The sequence below is a fragment of the Amblyomma maculatum genome, chromosome 3 (genome assembly GCF_055883805.1).
Source record: "Amblyomma maculatum isolate TAMU_Amacu chromosome 3, ASM5588380v1, whole genome shotgun sequence".
Taxonomy (NCBI): Eukaryota; Metazoa; Arthropoda; class Arachnida; order Ixodida; family Ixodidae; genus Amblyomma; species Amblyomma maculatum.
Window position 1 is genome coordinate 162,090,779 of NC_139346.1, and position 14,021 is coordinate 162,104,799.

The window sequence follows — 14,021 nt, forward strand, 5'->3', positions numbered from 1 at the left end:
AGCGGAAGTAAGACCTTACGAGAAGTTTGATCAAAGTAGACTACACGTTCGAGCAACGGTATTTTACCAAGTTAAAATTGGCCATGAGGAAATGGTGCCGTAACTGTTTTGCTTTTCGGCGGACGCCGCGACCGCGCCATGATGAAAGGTGCAAAGGAGCGCCTGAAAGAAAGGAGAGAGAAAGCAGTGTTGTAAAGTAGATTAGAGTCTCAAGAAACGTTGAGCAAATTATCTATGGTGGACGGCTACTGAATGATTTCCACCTTCTGGCCATCTTTAAAGTGCATTGGTATCACGCAGCAGCACACGTGCTCCTTATCACTTCCGCCTTAATTTATTTAGACACGCCGCCGTTACCAGGTTTGAACTCGGGTCAACGCTTCAGGTGATAAAGAGAGAAAGCGAAATAACTTAATCGTGGTTTTGTACTTAAGCGTGGAGGATATCATGTGCTGAGGAAATCATGAGGATATCACCAAAACCAATTGTGTCATCAGCCAGTACGAGGCTGTAGTTTACCACTAGTACTAACTTATCAGCGAAACACCACTAGCTGTAGCTGAGCGTGGGAGCGCTCATTTCTTCTTGCTTCAAGGTGTTCCCTATAAATTTTGGCGAATAAACCTAGTGCTGGAGAGAAGCTACCATGTAACTGCAATAAGGACTGCGGTCTCAGGCTCCGGCTGTGACTTGTGGTGCTCCAAGTCTGATATCGTGTTCGTTGTTGTTTAAAGTTAATTACTTTTCTCGCCCTATTTTATTTTTCCTTTTGACATTTGGCTGCCCTATCTATACCTTAACATTTCTTTAGTGCATTATTTTATTCGCGCATTTGAGCCAAATGCTCGAAAGCAGAACATCATAATTACGTGATCCTTTGGGAATAGCAGAACGAATTTCGTCGCAATCTCTCTCCTCCTGCTGCCGCAAATTCATCAACCCATTGTTCGTTGTTCAATTTACCGCGTCCGATTCGGGATGTTTTACATGTTCACATAATCATACCGTCTCCTAAAACTCGTGGCTATATTTTGCTGTAAAGTAATCGTAATGACAGCTACAGAAGCACTGTCAGGCCACAGTCATGCGGGAAAGCTCTTATTCCGGCGGACATGATACACAAGGCGCTGCGCTGTATGCAAATGCATGGTAATTTGAGCATATGGGAAACGTTGTCGCAAAATAGAGAAAATCGGAGCGGCCTTGGTGGAACAGAATTCTATAGAAATATTACGCAGCAGCTACATATAATTAGCAGAGAATCCTTATGAAAAATCAGGCGAATGTCAGAGACTGTCACAAAATGTCAAATATTCACATTACGCGGAGCCGGTTTCATTTCTTTAACTTGTGACAGATGCAGAATTACAGCACGTGATACTGAAATTTGAGAGGGACTTAGAAATTGGAAAAAAAAACGCGAGAAGTGTTAATTTATGGCTTATGCAATCAGAAATTATTTTCCAAATTCTCTTTTCCAGTTTTTAGAGCTTCGCCGCCCTACCTATCAGTCCTTATGCTACGAGGAAACAGAAGAACACGATTGGTGGCAAATTAGCGGCGTTATATGTATACTTTTTTTTTTCCATGCGCGGGTACGGTAATAACGACAGTGCTCGGTACTTGTTTCAATGTGTCTAACGTTTTTCTCTTGCCATTTTCTTTTCCTTGCCATCCAGAAAAGAGGAGAGAAAAGGCCGGCACTCCCGGGAGATTCTACGTGACTGCTTGCTCATACTTATCGAAGTTGTTCTCATATTCGTGATCATATTGGCGCTCGCCAAGTACGGCTACTTCGGAGGTACTGTGCAATTTTGGTGCTTTTCATTTTGCTTAATTCATTAAAGTCAATAGGCACGAACTAAGTTGTCTTGTGCAAGAGATATAACGTACGCTAGCACGGAAAGACGCATGTAAGGTGGGACTGACGACATATAGCACTTTTATATCTTAGAGAGAAATTTTGGTATTTCGTTTATTTATTTCTTTGTTGTTGTTATTATCTTACATGCTCCTAGCCGGAGCATTGGGTGAGGTGATTGAACAGAAGAAACTGGAAAATATAAGTACTCGCTATGACCCGAATAACGATCATTAGCAAAAAAAAAAAAAAATTGTCGACATTGCTTTATTTTTTATTTTATTTTTCAGGGTGCACGCATTTTTCCTGACTCATTCCAGAATGTCACATGGTGAACTTAGAAATGACCGACCGGAAAAAACAATGCAAAATGACATGTGAAAGCGCGAATGAATTTAATGTTAATGCTTTGCCGAAACTTAGCTGCACGCTGAAAGTATTTCGTAGCAGTCATTGTAAGCTGGAGGAAACTTGGAAATGCAGGAAAGACGAATATGGACTACATATTATACTGTCGGTAGAAAAAGCTCCTGAGAATGCGTAGTGCCGTAATCATGTCGTCCGAAATGTGGCTATAGGTATGAAGGGAAATAAAGTCGCTATATTGGCTGGCGACAATATCGCGCCACCCATTCACTAGGCAGAATTACATGGACGTTTTGTTGTTGTTGTTGTTGTTGTTGTTTTTACAGAATGCGCGTGCCGTAAATATTTACTGCCGACAGTACATATATGCTTAAGAGAAGCCATCGAAGGATGATTTTGACTATGTGCCCTAATCCCTGAAGAGAAAGCACATGCAGTGGTTTATGGAAAACATAGGACCTGCGTTTGCGCGTTCGTGGAATGGCACGTACGTGCAGACAAGTTTTAAAGCGCGTATGGCGGCTATGAATGCAGAAAAAAAAAGCCATTGTGAGTAACGTTTGTATGGAAATGCATATACTCTCTAATCGGTTAAAAAACGTTGTAGCGCGAAAAACACGAGATGTTACGCTTCGAATCATATGCACTTGTACTGCAGGTCACGGACGTAACCAGAAGGTTTCTGTCGGGAGGGACTCAATTTTTATCGGGGTGGCCGGGGGGGGGGGGGGGGGGGGGGTAGGGAGTACTGGCTCTCCGTGTCGAACAAGAATAGTACCAAAAGAGAGGTTGCTTGGGTGTGTGCCTACTGCAGGCCCCCCTTATTTACTATTAAAGGGACAGAACGCTGGAATTTAGGTATCGACTTTTTTTATGCGCAATGGAAAGATTGCTGTCTAAAATATTCCATTCTATAGCGGTTTTGATAGAAGCGCTGTGTAAAAGTTTTACCGGGAATTTTTCCATCAATCCATGCGCCCATTTATGTGCAGCCCGATGCTGTAAACAATGAGCAGCGACCGCGATGACGACTGGTGGTCGACAAAAAACGATGTACCAAAAGCAAATCTAGATTGCACTCGCCAGAGAGTTATTAGACATTTTTAGCGTAGGGTAGCAAGCTTTTCGGTCTTCGCATTCGGCGGACACGGCACAATAATGTACGCCTCGTCGACGAAAGGTTTAGCGTGCCTCTATCATCTCATCCACGAAATTCAAAACACCATCGCGCCATGTAGTGGCACAAGCTGAAAGGATTCCTAGCGAAAAAACAGTATGAGTCACAATAACCTCATACAGATTTCTCATACTAAACTCATACAAGTCTCATACAATCTCATATATTTCTCGTACGTTGAATATTTGTATGAGAATATGTAAGATTTATACGAGTTTTGTATGAGTTTAGTATGAGAAATCTGTGTGAGGTCATTGTGACTCATAGAGATTTTTTCGCTGAGGGATGCTTCTCGCGAGGTGAAAAGATGGGAGGTTTTTGTTTAAGGACGCACTGGAGAGAGCACAAAGCGTAAAATGTTATGACAAGTACTATAAAAAAAAAAACAGTGTGCGCTTAAAAAAATCAGCAATATTTTGCTGAGGTGTAGTCACGCAGGGTACTACTGTAAATGTAATAGCGTTTCTCCGCAAGGTAGCACCTCAGTTGTTTTTATGCGATTTGCAAGGGCAAATTAAAATTGTAAAGTTTTTTTTATATATTGCAGTGTTCGATCTTTACCATATAGGGCAACGTCTTTTTATTTCCACCATAACATTATGCCATATTTTGTTCAGTGTTCTGTCCCTTTAATGTTCAACAAATTTATGTCGCTGTAAATTTCTCTTTTTGTTTTTACACTTGCAGGCGGAGAAGAATCTAAAGGATGTAAGTGAACAAGCTTTTCAATGAACGAACGCTGAACCACAGACTTCATATACATGATCACTGTTTAGCGGATCGCGATGAAAATTTGCAGCACTTAAATTAAAATATCTAATTGGAGTGACTCATATAGTTGTGTCCGTCAAAACCTTCGATCTTTCCGCAAATTTTCAGCACATTAAGACATCGACTTAGAACGACGCTGTGCAGTTTTGCTTAGATATTATTCGTTCTATATACGCACGCAGTAGAAAATGTGCTTATGTACGGGTGTAGGTAAAAACGTCCCAGGAAAAAATGTCCCCTGAAGATCAGGCTACCGGAATAAACGTCCCTGGAAGAAAATCTTCTGAGGAAGCAGCTCCTAGGAAAAAACGTCCCCAAGCCAAACATTTGTCATAAGAATGTATCGTTTTGCAACTCACTTCGCAAAAAAGCATTGTCTGGTCCCCAGTTCCCTAGCTCTTTAAGCACTTAACAAAACAAATCTCATCTTCTAGGTAATGTTACTAACAAAAAACATACAATCGGCTGGTTGAACTGGTAGTTATCGAGAACCATCCACGGCAGGAGGAGTTACTGGAACACCCTCGCGGTGTTCTGGTAACGGGCGTCAAACAATTCGATGGAGACAGCATAGAATTCTTGCCACACTTTCGGTGGTGATGGAGATACTGCCCTCAGAACGGCAGGCCCAGACCTAACCTGTCGTTCACCCTGGTCCCCACAAGTACTGTTTGCAGCGTTTGGCCAACCGAAGGCGTTGGTCAGCGCACTCTTCATCTCGCAAAAAAAAAAAAAAAGAAAGAAAAAAAAGAGAACGAGAACGAGAGCGCTGTCGACGGAGCCCATATTGGTGTACCAGATCAGACGACGACAGTGCAGCACAGGTCATGTTGTGTAAAAAAAAAACTTGAACCAGCGATGTCGTTGGAGCACAGAATGATCCATAAAGGCATTTGTCTGCCGGTAATTTTCTGCAAAATAAAATTATGATGATCTTTTTTCTTTTTTTTTTTGTGGAAGCCCCGCATCAGTATGATGTTTTGTCGCCTTGAATACTTCAAATCCTACGGGGGAAAGCGTGCTGCATCATGTAATACTGCGGCACGATGAAATTAAAAAAGAACGGTGGACAAAAATACAGACTAAGTTTAGGCTGAAACCATAGAAAATATAAAGTAATATCAGTAAAAGACGGTGATAGTAAAAGCAATTCATCACTGATAAGCTGGCCACTAAGGGAGGCGAAACTTGACGCTAAAGCATTTTTTATTGCACTCGTTTGGAGACATTTTTCCCTACTTTCCGAATGCGGACTTTTCTTCTGGGGACGTTTTTACCGCGGTCATGTTTTCCGAGGACGTTTACTCCGGGGCCGTCTTTTCCGGAAACATTTTTACCGAAACCCGCTTATGTACACATCGCATCGTACACTTTACCCGCGACTCGTTGCAGTTGTTTTCAAATGTTCGAGCTTATCTTTCTTTTGAAGATATAGTTTCACTACTCGAGGTAAAGCCAAGGTCACCGTGTGCCTCCGACAACCTTCAAGCAGCATAGAGGTCAAGTTCGAACATAAGCCACAAAACACTTTGGGTAGTCCCGCCGGAGTGGCACAGTTGTTACGGCGCTCGACTACTGTGCCCAAGGATGCGGGATCGAATCCAGGCCTCGGTGGCTGCTTTTCGATGGAGGCGAAAAGCAACGCGCCCGTGTGATGTGCGATGTCAGTGCACAAGAACACCAGGTGACCTACATTTCCTGAGGCCTCCACTACGGCGTCTCGCTTTGGGACGTTAAACATCACTAACCAAGTCAAACTAAACTTTGTATAGTTATGTTCCCACCAAAGGTCAAGGTCAAGACCAAAGTCGAGGTCAAAGGTCAACTTGTGAAGTAGCTTAACGCGTGAGCAGCTGTGTGGCGAGACACATGAGCGCTGACGTCCATCTCGAGTATATATAGAGGCGCGCCGCGCGCCTCGGCAGGATCGATCTATCGCTTCACATTATATAGTTTAGCCGAAGCTAAACCCCAGCCAATTTTTTTATCTTTCTTCTGACCCAGTATGGATTTGCAGTGTTCTTTGATTAGAGTGCTGCGATGTTCTCCTTCAGTTGGTACGTCGTATTCTATTTTTTCTTGTTGCTTTTACTATTGTTTTGCATTGCCGCAACTATCACTTGGGGTAATGTTCGATTATATGCTATTATGTTTTTATTTTGTGATATCTGTCTTGTGATAGCTTCCCCTTCGTGTTTGTTATTGTCTGCCTTTTTGTCACCGCTAAGCCAAACTGCGACTTCTGGCTATCATTTCGGATTTCTTTTTTCTTATTTGCCTTCCGACGTTGCCACCTCGTAGAACTGTGTATGCGCACTCCTAAGCCATTTCGTGGAACGAACGTTTTCAGTTTTTATTTCTTTTTTTGCTAAGATGCAGTGACGAGCACGGAGGTCGAAGACCGCTGCCACCCCCCTTTCTTTCCATAATTAAATAGTTTTAAGGTGCAAAAAACAGACAAGACACACAGATAGGTGACGGGACGGAGCGCCATACTTCCAATTGATTTTATTGCATGCAAGAACCGTATTTATATAGTTTGTCGTGACATGCGTAGGTAGGTCACCTAAAGCTCAGGAACGACCTGATAAGACGCGCTCCAGGAATATCTTTTCACAGTTATACAACAAAAATTATGTGTCGCTTACGCCCAAGTTGCCTTTCTTTTTGATAAAAAAAAACGCTTCTATCAACTCCCAAGCATTAGTATCTTTGCGTTTTCCCAGAATGCGCACATCAGTGAAGCGTGGCTCACAATTACGGAACCGGCATTCATTAATGTGCTTCGTTAAATGTGTGCCTTCCTTGTTCTGCTCTACGTTTCTCTCGTGTTCCCTTGTTCGCTCATTCAGGCACCTGCCAGACTGACCTATGTAGGAGTGCCCGCAAGACAGGGGGATTTCATAGACGATCCCTTCAGCACATTTCACGAATGGTCTCCTGTGCTTTGTTCCGCAGCCTCGTTACTTGGTGTTTTCTTTATCGGTACGGGAGCAAAGGCCACCTAGTTTTCTCGGTGCAGAAAGCTAGGTGGCCTTTGTGTCTTGTCTGTTTTTTGCGCTTTAAAACTATTTAATTATGAACCGAAACCAACTAGCCCAACAGCAAGTGCTCTCTTTCTATATAGCCTTTGTGCTTCCTTTCGTCTTAATAAAAACAAAACGCTTCAAACTTTCACTTACCCTATTTCTCCTTCCTTTCCCTAACCCCGCCTTCCTAAGAAACTGCCATCACTCGAAAGGCGCCCCTTTCATCTTCATTTGATTTTTTTTCGTTATAATTTATATTGTAAGACAAGACAAAACAGTCAGGTTCAATTTGCTGCCACCTAGCAGCAGCTAGTCAAGCTTGCTCCTCTACCAAGCCGAAGAAGACGACCGGTGATGAATGTTAAAATGTAAAGATGAGTTTCACACGCAGTGCTTAAAATATTTTACCTCAATTTTATTCTTTCCTTCCCCTATGTATCTCGAGCGAAATAAATGCTGTCGTATTTTTGTGATTTATATTTCACATATATAAGACATCATTTTGCCTAGTTAAATCCTCTTTGTAGCCCGTTTTTGCTAGGGTAGCCATGTATACCTCTTTTACATTTGGTTTGCTCGCAATTTTATTCTCTGGCAGCGCACCAACCAGAACTTGACATCAAATCTCCCGGTAAGAAAACCGACTTCCTACGCTAACGCTATGTCAGGCTGCACGTTAGGGCCTAAACCTAAATCCGTTTAGCTATCTACTCATCATGTTGTTCCGCACTAACCCAATGGTTACGCTTTCGTCGCTTCGGGTAACCACAAGGGGTTTTCGACATGTATACAGGTACGCAACTGACGAAAATGCGAACATTCCATTTTATTTTTGATCGGTGATTATAATCACTCGTGAGGTAGTTTTCAGCATAAGTGAAAAATATGCATGCCAATATTTCGACACCTTGGCGACACTGGACGATACTAAATCCTGATGCAATAAAATCGCAGTTTTTGTCCATCTAAACACCCCCCTCCCTACACCTGCAGCCAATAGCGTCGACAGATTCTGATGACGTTCTTAGATCTGCTAGTGTGACAGCGCAGGATGTGGCAGATGGAAGGAGGTTCCGAGGGCTTAATCGGATTAACCACGACGTCATCAAAATCGGTCGACGTCATTCGCTGAAGGGCTTCCTTTGAGGGGAATCTGCGGCTTTTTTTTTTCTTGAGTTATATCCGATTATGATTTAAACGCTGACTACTTCTGTGAAAGGTCATTTCGCGTCAAGATAGCGGTGGCCAACTTTTATGCTCGACTTCATACTTCATGCTAAGTTTGTGTGTACAGGAAATTTTTCGCCGCAAGTGAAATGTCTCTAATGAATCGATGCCCCACGATACATTAATGGTGCGTGAGAATGTTTCTCCTTAGAACAGATTCTATATTCTGTAATAAGCCTGCGAATGACTTTTGGGGCAAGTGACGCAAAGATTTAATGTACCATGCCTGCCAAAAAGTGAGCAGAAAACGGGCTTAGCTTTTCAGCCATATAGGCGAGGACAGAGTTCTTAAAAGGCTAGGAAAGTGTAATATGCAAATCGGGAGCTCAATGGTTACCACAAGTGCCCCAATATGCAGCTCAGCATCAATCCTTGCTACCTGGCTTCGATCAGCTATCGCCGTAAGGAAAAGTTGGGGATAAAAAGCACGCATCTTTGAATATGTCACATTTCTTGCAGAGCCGATCCTTCGCCGTGACGACAAGGTGATCCGTGAGTGCACCTTCATTATTATTTTTGTTCTGGAGACAGGCAGTGCTCGCGCGCAACTCAACAGCCAAATGGTAATGGAGCTTCGAGGCATAAGATGTATTTACAATATTGTTCTGTTCACGTGACATCTCACGTAATATAACGAAGGCTCTGGGGTGGCTTATAGTGAGCATAGTATACCAATTTGCTGTATTCAGACAGAGAGGTTCGAGTAGCTTCAAGCAACGTACAGAAATGTTTCCGCTTGGTATATTATTCAACAGTAGATTACATCCGGATTTTAATTTTCTCCTGACTATATTTGCGCCTTGTAACCGTACTCACATAAAAGCGTAGGTGCTCCTTCTGTTTCACTCCACCCTAAGAAAGGTTACGGCTCCTGACGACTCCCACGCTTTGGTGAGGAGGGATAACTACAATGTCGTCATTGCAGACGAAAATCATAAAAATAATCACAAGAAATGAAATATCTTATAGCTACGTCCTCTCTGAACAAGGTAAATGATATGCCCCTGTCGCACTCACACGCTTCCCTCCTTACCGAGCCGAGTAAGGTGGATCTTTATGCAAATGCGCCGATCCTGTACGGCCAGCTTCAGTCGTGACTGATCGATAGAAAGGCAACGCGGAATCGAAAATTTCGGTCTGAATCGAGAAACTCGCATGCAGCTGAAAAAATGAACACAAAAATGAGCAAACCCCGCTTGCTCCTACTGGAGCGTCTAGCCAAAAAGTGCATTCAGTTCTACTTAGTTCCAAGCTTTTTACAACATTAGGCAGTCACGTAAGTACGTGATGCAGGCCAATAAGACGTTGTAAATCAAATGGCATCGTGTAGCAACGTTCCATATTAACCTTGCTTAGAAGCTCAGCTGAGATCGGATCCAGTCAGGATAGAAATTAGCCGTGCGACCACATTATCAGCTTATCTTTCTTACTTTCTAGGTTTTTATTTCTCGATTCTTTCGTTTTTTATTTATTTGGTTATTTGTAATAATTCGTGTTTATTTTAAGTGCCGATTTTCAATTTTTTTTCGGTTAATAAGAAATTACCATTTCTTTCCTTTTTATTTTTCGGAGATAAACTTGGTACTCCCACGGGGTCAGTAGTAATGATATAAATTACCATATCCTTCCCTTTTATTTTTTGGAGATAAATTTGGTACTCCCACGTGGTCAGTAGTCTAGAAGACTTCATTTTTGCTTTTTCTTACCACGAGCATTTGACTAGCCAGTACTTTGCACATATGCTTGCGTTTTGCGGCTATGCTTGCTGAAAGATAGGAGTTATATAATCGCAATATCAAACACTAAAATAAGGTGAAATTGTTTCTGAACCTGGGTTATTAAGTTCCCGTCATGCTCTGCGTTAAGGTGGAGAGTGCTGACGGCAGGGGTGAAATTGCTGCTGTACTTTCGCGGTATAGCCATAGCATGACCCTTTTTCAATACTTTTACTCACGTTTTCAGGTCATGGTCTTTTTCTTTTTTGGATGGGAAAAGCTATTGTAGCAAGTAATGGCTTTGAGCGACTGATGGCAGTAAGGAAAGAGTGGTACGCAATATACCGTGGTTGGGGAGGGTATTCGGCTACAGACGTGTGTGCCTAGTTAAAGCCCCGATGCGATGCCTCAAAATGCTCAACTTGCGCTACTCAGTGCAATGATCTGGTTGTCTCAACACTTTCTTGGATTCTGGTCTGGGTTAATTTTCCCCTCCAGGCGCGCCGCATATCGAAGCTGAGGCGGCACTCAGAAGTTTAAGATTGAATTCACCGTACGATTATGGACCTTTTTTTTTCATATCTAACAGAATAGGATGATCTGGATAGCTGTGTGACATCCTTTTTGAATTTCCCTGGCCCATAAGTCAAAAGCAAACTATATATATATATATATATATATATATATATATATATATATATATATATATATATATATATATATATATATATATATATATATATATATATATATATATATATATATATATATATATATATATATATAGAGAGAGAGAGAGAGAGAGAGAGAGAGATCTTTTTGCGATATACGCTCAGTGTGCTTCTACTACGCTAAATATGTTCGCTTCTTCACCTGACCTTGAACCCCACGTAAAAGGCAAAAAAGTGAGTATGCAAAACAAAACAAATTACAAGGTTTTAAGCAGGTAATAAAAATTTAACCTTGTAGAATAAACCACCTCTTATAGCTGAATGACATTTCCATGAGTGGCTTTCGTTACCGGACTGCTCGCTTGCCTACAAGTCAAGCCGCTGTCATTAGAGAGATAACTTTCATTTAGGTTGACATGGGACTCAGCGCAGCCCCTAATAACTACCTTCTTTCCTCAGTGGTGGAACGCAGCGACCGTGCCAGCCGTGTTCCTACGCCACCCAGGACAATTAACACGATAAAATGGCCTCCGTTCACCGGCACCGAGGTTGAAGGTAATTCTTCTCTTGAACTTTTCGCAACGCGTATGTAGGGAAACGGCAATAAGATTAGCAGATAACTTCGCGAACAAGGATAAAAAGTTTGGAATGTCGCATAGGCCCTCAAAGCTCAAGCCGCCAACAAAGCTCACATGCGAGTGATCGCGTACCCTGTGACATCTTAAAGCGGAGACTTGGGCTAGTTCAAAAGGGCCGCTAGAATTCGCACTGCCAAGCGGTCGTTGATAACGCAATGGACTTGCAACTCATGCAAGCAAAACATGCGTGTTCCGTCGTTGCGCGCTGCTAGGCGGCTAGACAGATAGCTAGGAAGAGGTTTAGAGAGGCTCTCCCTTATCAGTACAGTGATAAAACGGTGACAGAATATAGAGCGACGCTTAAGGATAAGACCTCTCCCGCACCATGACTGACTGACGGGGATGGGCACAAGGAACACAAACAGATCTTTTTATAACTAACAAATCAAACTATTTCTGTCAGGATGAAGAATGCTGCTTCGCCAGATATATACCTTCAATAAAAGTATCTGTCACACGCTGTAGTGTCACTTGCGCAAGCGCGAGTGACACTTCGTCGTCTTTCCTTCTTTAGTCATGCGCCACCTGGTAATGCTAGCTGTCATCCCCCCCCCCCCCCCTTCCCCTATTTCCGAGATAAAAATGGAGAACAATGAAGAATGCGGGAACGAACGGTACGAAAACAAGGGAGGCAAATAAGACATCAGTCACAACGGCGGCCATACCCTAACTCGCAAAGATACGGTTTAAGACGCACAATGTATGTCGGAGCTGGCTTTCGACGTTTTGTTTGTGCAGCGCCATCTGGAATAACTTCATAAATGACGTCACTGACGCGACGTAACACTTTGTAGGGCCCGATGTAGCGAGAAACAGTTTCTCGGACAAGCCTTGGCAGCGGATTTGTGTACGCTCAGACTTCACCAGGTCGATAGTCGACATGTCGGTGACGGAGGTTGCAGCGGCGCGCCTAAGAGCTCTGCTGCCGTCTCATGTGTATGCACGAGGTCGAGCTGGCGGGCTTCCTCAGTGCGGAAGGCCTATTGGTGGGCGTCTGGGACTAGCTGTTCATCTTCTGAACACAGGATGAAGAATGCTGCTTCGCCAGATATATACCTTCAATAACTCGAGGACATCTCCTGTTGTCATTAAAATCTCTCTCTCTGTCTCTCTTCAATAACTCGAGGTCGTTGGCGAAACCAGGGAGGAGGCGAGTCGACGCGGAAGCCGTGAATACCGAGGCGTCGATACGAACAATCACGGTAGAGATGATCCAGTTCTCCGCAGTGAAAGCAGAGCGGACGGCTGTCAGGATTGCACCAAATATCGCCTTTCCGTCGGAACAGAGTACGATCGTTGAAAAACTGCGCTGATGGCTCCAAGGGCAGCGGGACTTTTGACGGCGCGAGAATAGGAAGGCGGTGAAGCCAGACGCTGCAGAGATCCGCATACATAGGACGGGTGTAGGTTTTCGGCAGCGATGGCGGGGGCGTATCGGAAGGCGAAAGAGGGCTCTTGAACGACAGTCGCACCTCCTTATGCACAGTAGTAGAAATGGAAGATGGTGACAGCTGCAATAGGCTGTAGAACTTGCTAAGTTCTTCGTGCACGACGCTAGAAATTTGTTCGCGGAAAGAGCCAAGATACCTCTCGGAAGATGCAAACAATTACATGACTGACAGCATGGAAACGTTGGTCGTAAATCACTGTGCGCTTTTTGTAGTACGCTTTCCATTGTGGTAGCCTCGGCAAGGAATCCGTGGACAGTCGACGGTACGTTGCGCACAAGGCCTGCGGACAACTGCTCTTTCACGCCCCGCATTAAATACTTTACTTTCTTGTCTTGATCGGCTCTCCTGAAGAGGCGCGTCATGTCTTTCGCATGCACCTGGACACTCATTCAGCATCTGGACGCGAGAGTGGAGGGCACGCTCTGCACTTTCGCGACGATCTGCGGTGGTGCACGCCTCGAGAAGTTCACGATGGGGTTCTCGCCATGTTAAAACTTCCTCGCGGTTTTCGAACCAGGTACGGGCGCTATCCTCAAAATTGAAGTAAACCTTCCTTAGTTTGTCAGCGTCAAGCTAGTGGTTGAAAGCAGCGATATGTTCAAGCTGAAGGAACCAGTCCTCCACATCTTCAAAAACGTCCCCGTAAAAAGACTTCAAAACCTGAGTGATCTGCAAGATGTGGTTACAGGCCGGAGCGACGCCGGCGACCTCCTGAGTACAATTATGCATAATCATCTCCTAGCATTGCTCGCCTGTGGTGCTAAATGCAGAAAACAGCGCTTCTGGTTTTACCAGTCGCCCCTTTGCACAAAAGTATTAATCGTCGATGTCATTTTAAATTCTCTCTAAAGCCCATTGGGCTGTCTAAGGTTCTGCTTCATAACGCCGACCTTTTTCAAAGACCAGAGATCACAATGTGTTCTGCCATGTCTCGTGTTTAATTTTGCCCACGCTCCTGAAATGAGACTGGTTGATAAAACATCGCTTAACAAATAGGGCAAGTTTCTCTTGAAATTTAAAATCAGCTTGATTCTGCCTGTAGGCTTCCGACTGCTGGCTGTAGGCTGCCATCTTATGTCATTTGTAACGCCCAAAAGAATTCCTTCGTTTTTTAC